A 14,131-nucleotide genomic window follows, 5' to 3' on the forward strand; every position below is an offset into this window, starting at 1 on the left:
CACGCGCCACAGTAGTAATACGTATAAGCTTACATCGATTACTAGGAGCTCAATTAATTGAGAACTTTATGTGAGACAGATATAATAGACAAGAAACAGACTTATGAATGAATGGATTTATGATCTATATAATGAAGCGTATCCTCATAAGAGAAGACTTAAAAGTGATACAATATCAGTCCCAGCAGGCTGATAACACTTTTATTACACCATATGTTACATCACTGTACAACTCTACGCAGAAGTGGGCAGTGAAGCGCCACTATCGCGAGGATAACAACTAACACCCACATAATGATATTAACTATGAAGAGGGGGTCATTAGAGTCTTGCGTCATACGGAACTTCCTGCGGGTGACCCTATCCACAGGCAAAGTTGGGTGCAGGATGGGACCTCTACTCAACGTCTTCGGGAACGAAGTCTGGATCTTCATCTGTAAAAATTAAGAATGGGGTTAGTACAAACGTACTCAGCAAGTCCAACCACACTCACGGAGGAGTATAAACAGAATATAATGCACAGGGTAAATCAAAGAATAAGGCTAGGGTTTAATTTGTGGAAAGCTAATTTTTATGCAGGGGTTCATTTGAAAGAAAGGATTTTCAAAGCAAGTTTTTCTTGTACCGAGTAACACGTAGTGTTGACCCACACAAGATCCAAGTTTTAAGCTGCTACCGGACTCCTCATCCGCCGTAGCACACGGCACAACTGCCGAACACTTTTCCAAAAAACCACTCACGCCAACCCGTCCATTCCCAGAAGAAACACTAGTTGTGTGACTAAACCGTAACTCGCCCAGTACCGTGGACACGGCTATTCGAATAGATTTTAACTCTATAGAGGTGTGCAACTTTACCCACAAGTGGAGTACCGCAACTCGATCACCTTAGTGTCGGTGCAGATCCCAACAAAGCCATTACCCACCTTAGCTAGACCTGACTAGCCACCACGGGATCCACCAAGGGTTTGTCAACCTAACACCGAGGTTTAACCGGGGCATAAGTCACACAGAGCCTATCCCTTCTCCTTGGTCACCCGTTGCTCTTAGCTCTCCTGATGGCTATCAGACTAACTAGTGGGGTTTATGCTAAGCCGTTGCCCATACAACGGTCAAGTGATTTGCACGATAGTGGAGTTAGGTGAGATGACACACCAACTCGTTCCTTAATTGTGACAAGATGGATCTCTCCCTTCCTTGCTTAACCACACAGGTACAAACACACCAATTGGCAAATCACACAGAAATGTCATCCATCCTGTCTAAACTCATCTTTCGAAAACTCCACATTTTCCCATCCCACACACACGCACATTTTTCCTTTATAATACAAGTTGTACCGAGTTTAAGGTCCTAAGCGTTCTAGTAGCGATTAACATCCAAACACATTCAGACATTAATCTAGGTGGTCAAGGAATGGTTATAACAAATCAAGGGGTGGCTATCCAACCATGTTTTCAGCATGCAAAACGTATGCAGTTTTGTAAAAACAGGCCAATGGGTTGTATTTATAAAACTAGGACAAAACATGCATCAAGGGATGGGATTGAACTTGCCGTCTTCGAAGCCTTCTGGGAAGTCCTGATTGACGTACTGTCCTTTCGGGTTCGGGGTCGCGGAACTGGTCCTCGTTCACTTGCTCGCAGTACTACTCATCGATGGGTTCTCTCTCGTTCACACCGTGATCTACGACGCATACAGACAAACACATAATCAAGAAAAAGAAATAAACGTTTTATCGTTGAGATCGAATCAGAAACAAATAAGATATGGGGACATGAGTAATATTTTTGGGCGGTTCTCTAATGGCATGGCCAAAATTATGTTAAGAAGGGCGTGGTAAAGTTTCATTTCGATCAGAGATTGTTTGGCGCATGAAATGATAAGTTAACGAGGTGTTTAGGGTCTAAACAAGGGTCCAGGGACTTGTTTGTAATTAGTGAAAGGACCTGATTAAAATTTTGGGGAATGTTTGTGTTATTTTGGAAAAAGGTAGGGGTTTATTTATAAATACATTTATATGGTGGGGGTTTATTTGCAAATAGAAAAGTTGGAAGGGTTTCTTTTGGAAAAGGATTAGAGAGTGGAAGGGTTCTTTAAAGAATAAAGGGAAGGGGAGGGTGTTATTGGCAAATGTGCCCTCCTTCCTCCTCACGCGCAGAACAGAGGAGGGGGCGCCGGCGGCCCAGGGCACGGCGGCGGCCGGGGTTAGGGGGGAAAGAGGGAGGGAGGCTAGTGGGGTCGATCTCCCCCTCGATTTCAGGGAAGAAGGCCTGCAGGGAGGGGAGCCATGGCGGCAGGCGGCAGCAGGCGGCGGCGGCCATGGTGGCGCCGTTGCGGGGCTCGACGGCAGCCCGGAGCTGGGGGGGAAAGGGAGAGGGAACCAAGGGGGTTCTATCCCCTACCTTGGCTCGGGCTGGGGCGCAGCGAGGAGGGGGGCTCCGCGGTGGCAGGCGTCCTGGAGGCGGTGGCAATGGTGGTGGCGGTGCTAGGGAGCTGGAGAGGGAGCTAGGAGCGGCGGTGGAGGCCGTGGGGGGAGATGAGCTGCGCGGCGAGCCTATTTGTAGGCGGAGTAAGGTGGTGGGGGAGCGCTACGGCCGACCGGTGAGCTCGAGGTCGAGCTTTAATGGTGGCGGGTCCGGTGCCAGCGTTGTGCTGCGCGGGCGTCGAGGTGAGTAGGGGAGGTGGTGGCGTTTAGCGAGGAGGGTGGTAGCTGGGAAGGTGCTCGGCGTAGGGGAGGTCGATGCGCAGCGGCCGTGCGAGCTCTGCTCGCAGCGTGCGCGAGCGCCGAGTGGTGGGACGGGTGAGCAGGGGTGGCGCTGTTGCTTGGAGACGGGCGGCCCGGCGAGTGCACGTGGGAGCAGGGCCTGGCGCGCGTGGGCGGGGCCGGGAGCAGAAGCGAGCGGGACAGGGGGCGCCCGGCGTCGAGCCGCGAGCGGCGAGCGGCACGGCGGGTGGCTCGGCCGCGTGGTGCACGCGCGGGGGCACGCGTGTGGGCAGCAGGCGCGTGGGGTCGGCCGGGAGCGTGGACAGGAGCGGGGAGCGGCCGGGGGAGGCGGTGGCCGGCATGTGGCGCGCGTCGCGCGTGTGGGAGCGCGGCAGAGGAGAGGAAGGAGAGAGAGGGAAGGAAAAGAAAAGGAAAAAAAAAGAAAATGGAGGAAAAAGAAAAAGGGAAAAGAGAGAGAGAAAAGAGAGATCGCTCGGCGGATTTCGCGGCGGCGACCGCGGCCGGTCGCACACACGCGCCGGTCGGGCGTGGCACGCAGGACGAGGAGGAATAGGGAGACGGGACAACGGTTGGATGTCGGGACCAGATTTTCGGGAGATCGGGAGATCGGGCGGGGAACGATTTTGAATGGACTGAGCTCAACGATTGAAATGAGATTTTGAAATTATTAGCGCGTGATTTGATTTGGTAAATTTTCGGGATGTTACACATAGCTAATGAAGATTTTAAAGTATCTGATTTTCAACATTCTTTTCTTTGGCAGCTTATCAAAATTTATGATAAGCTGCCAAAGAAAAGAAGGCTGAAAATCATTTTGGAACTTTACTTTTCACAGCGACTATTATACAACCGTCACATCTTAGCTTAAAAGACAAAAGGTCTCAGGTTTACCAATTGGAATATAAAAAATTGGTGTGTCACCGGCCCTCTCCCTCCTTGGTCATTCTGCCAAAATGAAAACCGCACCGTCCCATGCACCGCCTTCGATTAGATCGCGCGATCCGCTCCCCTCGCCCCCTACCTAATCCCCTTCCCTCTTTTTTTCTTTGTCACTCCCCCCTCCCCCCCCCCCCCCCCCGCGTCGCTCTCGTGGGCGACTCGGGGGGTGCCCCGCGCCGCCGTCAGCCGCCCACCCCGGGCCGCCTCCGGGGGCAGTCGCCGCCGCCGGCAACTGTCCGTGCGGCGGCGGCGGCCCATGGCCGAGCCGAAGTCGGCTCCGCCCGCGTCGTCCCCCTCCTCTTCTCCTTTCTCTCCCACCTCCTACCTCCTCCGGCCCTACAACCTCACCGTTCTTCGCTGCCGCCGGCCGTCGGGGCCGGATCCGGCCTCCTCCTCGCCGGATCCGGGCCTCCCACGGCCAGATCTGGCGCATCTCCGCCGGCTCGGGTGGGCGCCGCCGCCGCCCTCGGGGCCGGTTCCGGCCGCGGCCTCGCCAGATCCGGGCCTCCCTTGGCCGGTTCTGGGCGCGCCGCCGCGCCGCTGCCACCGCTCCGGTGGGGGCTCGCAGCGCACCGCCGCTGGCGGCTCGGGGAGGCGCCGCCGCGGCAACCATCACCTTTCGGGTGGGGGCTCGCTGCGCGCCGCCACCATCTCGGGTGGCCGGGGGCCCTTGGCCGCGTCGTTGTCGCTGCCTCGGGTGGCCGGGGGCTCCTGCCATGCCGCCGCAGCCCCGGTTGGCCGAATGCTCCTGGCTGCGCCGCAGCTGCCTCGTCGGGTCAAGGGCTCCTGGCCGCGCCTCTGCCGTTTCATGTGCTCGCGCCACCGGTCTGGTTGCCGGTCGTCGGCTGTCAGCTTGGGGGGTGGAGGCCTCCGGTTGTCTTTGGCTCTAGGTTGGGTTTGGGGTGAAGGCGAAAGCCTTGGTCCGCTTGCGGACCGGTGACGGCGACGCCCGAGGGCATCACTTACCTTGTTGAAGGCGTCACTCATTCCCCCTATGCCTCCCTGTTCGATGAGTTTTCCAGGTGAAAACCTAGACCATGTCAGTCGGACGATGGCGGCGCTTCTTTGTGTCCCTCCCCTTCCTGGAGGCATTGTCTTGGAAACTCTCATCTATGGTGGTTGCCCGCTCTTCCCGGGGAGGATCCACTGCACCTGCCTTCGCATAGTTCTCTCTACATCGCCAAGGTTGCGTTGGTCATCTGTTGGCGGATGCTTTGCCGCCCCTCTTTCTCAGCGGTTACATTTCCGCTATGCTACTCTGGCGGATGCTTTGCCGTCAGAGTCGATGGTTGGACTTCACTCCGGGCGGATGCTTTGCCGCCATAGTCAGTTGGTCGGGTGGATGCTTTGCCATCTTGTTCGCGTTGTAGACATTCGCTCCTTGGTGTTGTAGTTTCCTTTAGTAGGTTTAGTTTTGGATTTTTGTCTAGGTTTGTGAGTTCGGATTTGTCTCCTCCTCTGTTGTTCTTGATGTTCTTGTTTGTGGTTTGGTTGGCCGCCACTTGTTTGGTGGTACTCTGTATCCGCCTTAATAGCATCTGTCTATTAAGATTTGTAATGATCATTTTGCTTCCCTCTTAATAAAAAATATGCTCAGGCCTCCGGCTATACCGCCGCCCTTCTGCTCATCGCCCCTCCGCATCGCATCCTCGGCCGGCCTAGCTGGTCATCAAGGCCCGCGGGCTCCGCTGTGGTGTTGTATCCCGCATGAGCAGCAGCACCACGAGGAGTCCCTGGTGATGTGCCTTGGGCCCGCCGGCATTGGGAACAACGCTGGTGCATGTGAGGACTTGGCGGCGCATTGCAAGTTGCAACAAGTGCCATCAAAACCCGGACGACGTGCCCAAGGGGAAGTAGGATGCGGCCAACGAGGAGGTAGAGAGCTCGGTACCCGCCGCTGCTGCATCCTCGTAAGCCCCGATGATCCCGCCTTTTTTTGTTTGGAATATTTGAAGTAAGGAGAGATGTGTGGCATTATGCACCATTCTTAACTAATACTAAGTGAGAAAATTTGTTTCAGCCGTAATAACGCACAGGCGTAGACCTAGTATAGTTAAGAAATTGGAACATTGATTTTGCAAAGGACATGATGGTGGCTCATCTGGTGTGATCTCTAACTAGATGTAGTATGGCTGGCACCTTACTGTTGATGAGTACGAATCTTGTTAGCTTTGCTAAGAAGAAATATAATTAGTGATCAATTCCTGTATTTAATAATTAGTTAGTGATTTATGACATCATCATCCACGAAAAACCGAAGGGGTGTGTCCCTTCGGCCCCTTTGGCCTCTTGGGCATGTATAAAAGGCTGTAATCCTCCCCAATCAATCTATGGATTCATTCATTCCTTCAATTCTTTCTCTCTTTCACTTTATTCTACAACACGTTATCACGCACGCATAGTCTCTTTACTAAGTTCAAGAAGAAGGCGCAAGAAGAACTCGCCGAGTTCGGTTTTCGGGAATCTCGCCGAGAAGACACACGCCAGAGGGCCTTACGCTCCATGGAACTCGACGAGTATCCGGCAACAAAGATGCAGAGGCCATCCTTTGCAATAGCACTGCATGAACAGCGACGAGAACACGCCGGAGGGCTGTCGGCCTCGTACCACAGTGTAAGAATGAAATTAGTAACTTACATTTCTTTCAATTGGACACTGGATTTCTTGCCCTTCCGCTTGGTGGTCGCCGACAATGGATGCCTCGCCATCCGACTCCTCGACATCGACGAGAAAACCCTGCTCGACTGTCGGCCTCATTGCACCAAGCGACCTGTCGATGGCCGCCATCGGCAGCAGCGCCCAACCCGTGACGCCTCCAGCGACTTCATCAGCACCATGGTCGCACACAGAGGCTCTCCTCCCTTCTTCTCAACCGAGGAGCCCCACCGCGCTGAGGATCTCATCCAATCGTCTTGTGTATAGGGGAACAGCCGGCGCATAGGGGAACAGGCGGCCACGGCCCGCTGCCCTGGGGCTCTCCTCCGACTTTGAAGCGCTGGCCAAGGCCAGCGGCTGGCATCAGCCGGCGCACTATGCACGGCGGCGATGGGCACAGCCCGCGGCGGCGCTAGCGGCGCATGGCGCCGGCGGCATCCAGGGCCAGCAACGGCGGCCCCCAAGGGGAGGCGGCGGTGGAGCCCACCACCGGCAACGGCGGCGGCGGGGCGCCATAGGAGCGGCGGCGGCGCCCCTAAGGGGTGGGCGGCGGCGGTTCCTAGGGAGGCACCCCTTCCCTTCAATTTAATCGGGCCAAGCAAAGGCCAGCCGGCAAATGGGCCATTTCTTGGGCCGCTCCCAGGTCGCGCCGGCAGGCCGCCCACAGGCGCGCCAGGCTGAGCCGGGCCGCCGGCAGGCCGGCCCCCCGCAGTGGGCCGAGCCAAAGCCGAGCCAGGCCGACATAGGCCATTTTAGGCCGCGCCAGCCCAAACCGAGTAGAGCCCCCATTCTCTCCCATGCAATCCTTCATTTAGGCTTCAAATTTATATATATTTACATGTTTCAAAGTATCGGGTCATACGTGTTTGTATTTGAGGCTCTAGATTGTTCTGTTTTAGCCCTCAGATTATTATGAATTTGCATAATTTTTGAAAATTGCTATATAGACTATCAAATTTAGAAATTAGCACCAATATAATATAGTTATAATTACCGTAGTAATTGTAAATATGTGATCCGTAGATCTCACATTGGTTATGCAAATATTATTTTAGAACAATCTCTTCATGTGCTATTTATTTTATTTGTATATTTACAAACATAGCACTTGATTTATATTCTACATCAAGTAGAGTTATGCAAAATTAAATATAAATTTGAATTTTTGGAAAAACACAAGGTAACGGAGACCTAGGCATTGGCTGCGATAAATTCTTTAAGAATTTATTTGCCCTGAGACCATGTTTTTAGGCAGCAAGTACTTGCCCGTTACTAAAGGTCTACATCTTATGATGATTATCTATAATGTGTATATCCAAAATATTCTATACAATTAAATTTGTATAAAATATGACTATCAAGTCATTAATTTCCACAGGAAAACCATCAAATATAGTTGCACTATTCAATAAATATACCTTAAATTATAATTCAAGAATCATCTTGATTTCATTACTTTGCATAAAATTACACACACAAAATTTTAAATTTACCATATGATATTTCATGTAGAAAAATGGCATTACATTTAGTCAACAAAAATTTTTGCTGAAATTGCAGCAGATAGTCACAACTATCTGTCTTGGGATATAAATATTAAAATATTGCTAACAACAAAGGAATTTATTGATGATGTCAATAAACCTAATCCAAAAGCCTATTTTCCAGACATAACCAAATATACCACATCATTTCTTGAGACATCATTTATATCCAAATCTCAAGAATTATGGAAAAGGATCTACGCAAATTTTGGGTTGCACTCAAATAATACTATGATCAACAAAAGACAATTATTTGTCAGAAACATGGTGAGTAGTCACTACTTCGTCCTATGAAGTTCAAATCTATCGCAGAATACAATTCTGCAGTGCCCAAGCTTCAGTTTTATTACCAAATTATATATGATGAAGAAATGATCGAAAGGACATTATTTCCCTTTCAAATAGGTTATTGCAGCAGCAATACCGTTAGCAAAACTATGCTCAATATTCTGATCTCATATATAATCTACTCAAAGTAGAAGAAATAAGATGAGCTCTTAACAAAGAACCATCAACTACGCCCAATAGGGCTCAGTATTACTACTAGAAAATAAATACAATGATCAGAACACCAAAACAAGATTTGGTGGCACGAAATTCAAATTGAATTTTAAGGGAAAACTAAGCATCATCACAAAACAGGGTCCTAACAAAGGCAAAGACACTTTTAGACAAATACTCAACATGACACTTTCAAGTTTTGTCGAACATATGATTGTCACAATCATATCACTAAAAGTACAACAAATACCAAACATTTGGTTGACATATATTGGAAATCCGTTGGCAAACAAGTTCAAGGGGATGAGCTCGAAGCTCACTTCAGTACTCAACCCATTGATATTAGTTGCTCCAAAGATGTTCCTATGGAACACAATGAAGATGTTCTACAGAACATGATAATGAGGAGATCCCATCACGTGGAACAAACTATTGAGCACTAACAACATAGTCATGGAATTTCAATTCAACGACATATTTTGGAGACACAACCTAATCTCCATAATCCCCAGAAACTTGATTATCTAGCCATATTTAGATTGTGTGGTAAATATTTATTGTCAAGGATTATCCTACAGGAACAATCCAATCAAGGAAGGAATCCATTTAGTGGACATGGCACCACTAACACTCATACTTAGGGAAACTAAATACTTCCAAACTCCCACAAAGAGTAAATGAAATTTCACACAAATTGTATACTGCGATATTGTGATTAATTGATTTTTGGTCGAGGCACATTAATTTTCCCTATGGGTACCCAATTAGAAATTGAGGATACACTCATATATCCTAATTCAACGCGTACCCTATTGAGTTACAAAATATATCCGTAACAATGGTTTCCATGTGGAAATACATAATGACATCAATAATGAATATCAATTCATCATAAAATTTTTCGATATATCAAGCAAATGCTTGAAAGAATTCCTTCAGCATCAACGGGAGTGTATTACACATACATCAAATCCGTGGAAATGTTGCGTACAAGATAATTTTTCAGAATCTTGATATACTCAAGACATGGCATCATCGCCTTAATCATCCTTGGATATGGATGACATAAAATTTTTCGGCAATTCAATTGGTCACCACATAAATATTTCAAAAAATTTCCCAAATCTTTAAATTTGTGTGCACAACATGTGCCATGGGAAAATTAATCTTAAGAACCTCTTATCTTAAGGTCAAGGTTGAACCACTACAGTTCCTTGAACGCATTCAAGGAGACATTTATGGTCTATTCATCCATTAGTCGGACCAAATTGGTACTTCATGGTACTTATTGATGCATCAACTAGATGGTCTCGTATGTATTGTTATCCACAAGAAATCATGCTAAGCATGATTATTTGCTCAAATTATCAAACTAAAGAGTATATTATCTAGAACACACAATCAAATTCATCAGGATTTATTATTGTATGGCTCTAGGCATTAATGAGGAATATTTTGTACATACAAAAATGGATTAGCCAAATCTCTTACCAAGAAAATGACTTACTTGATAGGACCATTATCATAGAAGTGCAGCCAACATCATGTTGGCATCATATGACTTACTTGATAGGACCATTATCATAGAAGTGCAGTCAACATCATGTTGGCATCATACGGTCTTACACACCGTAAACTTAATTTAAATTCATATAGCTGCAATCAAAATGGTACCCCTCATTGCAGTAAGTACGTAGAATCTTGGCCTCAGCCAAATATTTCCTATCGGCGTGTCGGTTACATTACACATACCGATATCACTACCGCAGCATATATCCATGGGCATTGAGGATCCATATAAGATATTTATCCGTCATTCATAAAATGTCTTGGATCACTCATAAGGAATTAATTCATTTATTTATAAGCCCGTATGCTGATTACATTTTGAGGATAATTTCAGGCATTAACGGGAGATTAATACCACACACAGAATGCCAAGAATTATAAATTATAGAAGAATATCACATTCGATCCTCATATCCACGTATATACAAATAATATATGAACCAATATTTCAGAATATCTTTATTTTCAACACATTGCAAATAGTCTGCCAAATACATTTACTAATTAAAAGTGTCATCAAATAAAATTCCTACAATTATTGTACCAGAAAGAGTGAAGCACTTAAAATTATCACTCAACTCCCATATCAAAATAAGAGGGGGAGAAGTATGGTCACAAGCTAGGAATTCAACTTAATAAAAACATCCACGGAAATAGGGGGAGACATTCTCCTAGATAGTAAATGCAAATCAATATCATAAATGTTGTTAGACACTTTATGGATTTATTCGAATCCAAAGCCTATGAATGTTTTGCATTCAGAAGCCCAGTATATGTGCACGTAAATTAGGCACTGGGTCGTGGAACACCCTAATTCTATGGTCGTGGGAAATGACATAGGATTAAAAGGGTTAATCTCTCACAAGATATATATTGATTATGATCAGTCGATCATATTAAGACTACAAATTTGTCGACATATACTCCTATTGAAAATTGCTATACACCTTTAACTGGATCCAGACCAAAAAGTCCTAGGCAGAGTGTTAACAAACACTCAAATTAGGTCAAAGCGAAAGGTGGCAATTAAGGAGAAGTGCTCTCATTTTCAAATAAAAAAGTCTTATCTACATATCATAATGTTTTTCTTCAAGAAAGCATTTGTACAAAAGAATGCAGGATATATAAATGGCAAAATCATAAAATATATTGCTCCTAAACTATATTATGGGGAAATAGAAACCTTGCAAACCAAATCATGAGATTTGCAAGGCTCTGGGGGAGACACTATGAATCATAACCATACAAGCAACCATAATCATCAGATTATATAATTGTACTCTTTTCCTAAAATGAGTTTTTCCTATCAAGGTTTTTCTCATACATAGGTTTTTAATGAGGCAATATTTTATGTCATATCTCATATTTTCCCCACCAGGGTTTTTAAAGGGATATTCAAGACATATTGCATATATCATATCTTCTATTTTCTCACTAGAGTTTTAAGAAGATATTCAAGATATGATTTCTCCTCATATTTTTCCCATCAGGTTTTGGGGGAGAATTAATTCAAACATGATCCACATATCATAATACATTCAAACTTACTTATGAGTTTTCCTTTCAAGGTTTTTCTCATATATATTTGCAATCAATGATATTCCATATCATTTTCTTCTTATATTTTCCCACTGGGTTTTAAAGGAGTTTTAATGGAGTATCAGCACATATATGTCATATCAATATTTTCTCCTATTTTCCCGAAAAGGGTTTTAAGGAGTTTTTCAATGACATATCCATACACAAATAGGTTTCTCCTCAGATTTTTTTCCCACAGGGTTTTTTGAGGAGTTTTTCCATACAATCAAAAAATGAATGAGGATTACAAGACTACAAGAGGAAGAAATTGATCAAGGGGGAGTGTTAAGAAGAAATAGAATTAGTGGTCAATTCCTGTATTTAATAATTAGTTAGTGATTTATGACATCATCATCCACGAAAGGATCAAACAGAAGGGGTGTGTCCCTTCGGCCCCTTTGGCCCCTTGGGCATGTATAAAAGGCTGTAATCCTCCCCAATCAATCTATGGATTCATTCATTCCTTCAATCCTTTCTCTCTTTCACTTTACTCTACAACAAGCTTATTTAGTTCTTATGGATGCACTGCCTAAAGAGTTGAAATGCAAAGATCGACATGGTACGGAGTACGAAGCATAATCAGAGAATAACATAACTGATGAAGATGAAGTAATGAACACTACTACTCCCTCCGTTCCAAATTATAGGTCGTTTGACTTTTTTGATCCCAAGTTTGACCACTCGTCTTATATTCAAAAATTTGTGCAATATATCACTTCTTTTGTTGTGACTTGCTTTATCAATACAAGTTTTTCAAGAATGACTTAAATTTGTCTATGGTTGCATAATTTTTTTGAATAAGACGAGTAGTCAAACTTGGTGTCAAAAAAGTCAAATGACCTATAATTTGGAACGGATGGAGTAGAACAGAGACTATCACCACTGGTTGTAAAATGCCATCACTGCTGGTTTTGGTCCCTGTTGGATCAAAGTTGATAGTGATGGAACCGGCAGTGATCCACGTCAAGCGCCGCCGCGTGCCACGAGAAGGGAAAGGGGCGTGGGAAGGGAGGCGCCATGGGCGCCCGCAAGCTCCTCCGCGTCGCAGCTCGGTCCTGTCGCCACCTCATCCCGCGACCACACACTGCAGCCCTACACCGTGTAGCGCCATGCCGCTGCCGCGAGAGGGGAAAGGGGTGGGGGCAAGGGAGGGGAAGGGAGGCGCCGCTTCTCGGCGCCACAGCCCCGAGCCGCCGTGCACGCGGCTCCCCACTCCGCCACACGCCAACACCCGTCGAGGGAAGGAGGGGGAGGAAGGAAGGTTTGGCGGTGGGGGAGGGAGGGGAAGGGAGGCGCCATGGCCCCGCACTGCCGCACACCACGCCCGTCGAGGGAACGAGGGAAAGGAAGGGTGGCGCGGCGATGGGGGAGGGAGGAAGGTGTCGGTGGGGAGAGGGAGGCAGGCGGAGGGAGGGAGGCAAGAGCAGTAGGAGGAGAGATCGAGGGGGAGAGAGAGGTGTCGGTGGAGAAGATAAGAATGAGAGAGAGTACAGAGAGGGGTGGGAAAAATATCTAGGGTGTGCGGGCATCACCGCCGGGTCGTAATATGACCAAGCGGTGATGCCTGTTGTACCTTTCACCACCAGGTCGTATTATGAACTGGCGGTGATACTTACTATCACCGCTAGTTCTAAAGGGAGCCGGCAGTGATAGTCTATCACCGCCAGTTTGAAACGAACCGGCGGTGATTAGGCGCTTCTAATGACCTAATATGTAGTAGTGGAATGCTGCTTTATTTGATCTGAGATGAAGTTAATCAGCGGATAGCTGCACCAACATGGAAAATCTGCTTGGTAAATAGGCGGTACAATAGTTAGGAACTTAAATCTCGAAACCTTGAATGGGCACAAATCATTCGGATCGGAGTGCTTATTTCTCACGCAAAAGGGAGCAGTACCTCATACTAAATGGAATGATATTGCACTGTTGTGTTGTAGGAATATGGGGTAGCAAGAACAAAATTTTTCTACCCCATAAACCAGGATTACTGCAGTTATAGATCACGGGATTACCAATAGACGCGCGGATGCGGAACTTCTGTCGCGCGTCGATGTAGTCGAACAGATGGAAGCCGGCAGTGCAGTTGCGAGAACCTCCTCACGTGCTGCTCGTTCTTGTGCAGCAGATGCGGCACATCCAAGGTATCCACACCTAGGGCTTGGGCGCGAAGGTGGGCTGCCTTGGGCCCGACCTTGGGTACCCCCTTTTGGGCCGAAAAGGCCCATTAGTACACCTAAGCTCAGTCTAATTCGGATCTCATCCTTATCAGACTTTTTTCACTTAAGTGTATGACCCTATGGGCTCACATGCGAATAGACATGGCCCGAGTACTCTTACTCGGCCCAATAGTAGACAGTTGCCTCTAGCAAGACATGTCAACTCCTATACGCACACAAAGATCATATCAGACGAGCCGCCACAATATCATATACATGTTGTTCCTTTTGCCTCACGATATTTGGTCTAGCTGCAATCGAACCGCTCTTTCTCGATCCTGTGATTCGGAATCCTTGGTTAACTCTTAACCCCAGCATGGCCATGCATTTCCTGATCCGAATCACTCGAGGGGCCCAGAGATATCTCTCTCTTGTATAGAGGGGCAAATCCTATCTTGACCG

The sequence above is a fragment of the Panicum virgatum genome, chromosome 6N, assembly GCF_016808335.1.
Source record: "Panicum virgatum strain AP13 chromosome 6N, P.virgatum_v5, whole genome shotgun sequence".
Taxonomy (NCBI): Eukaryota; Viridiplantae; Streptophyta; class Magnoliopsida; order Poales; family Poaceae; genus Panicum; species Panicum virgatum.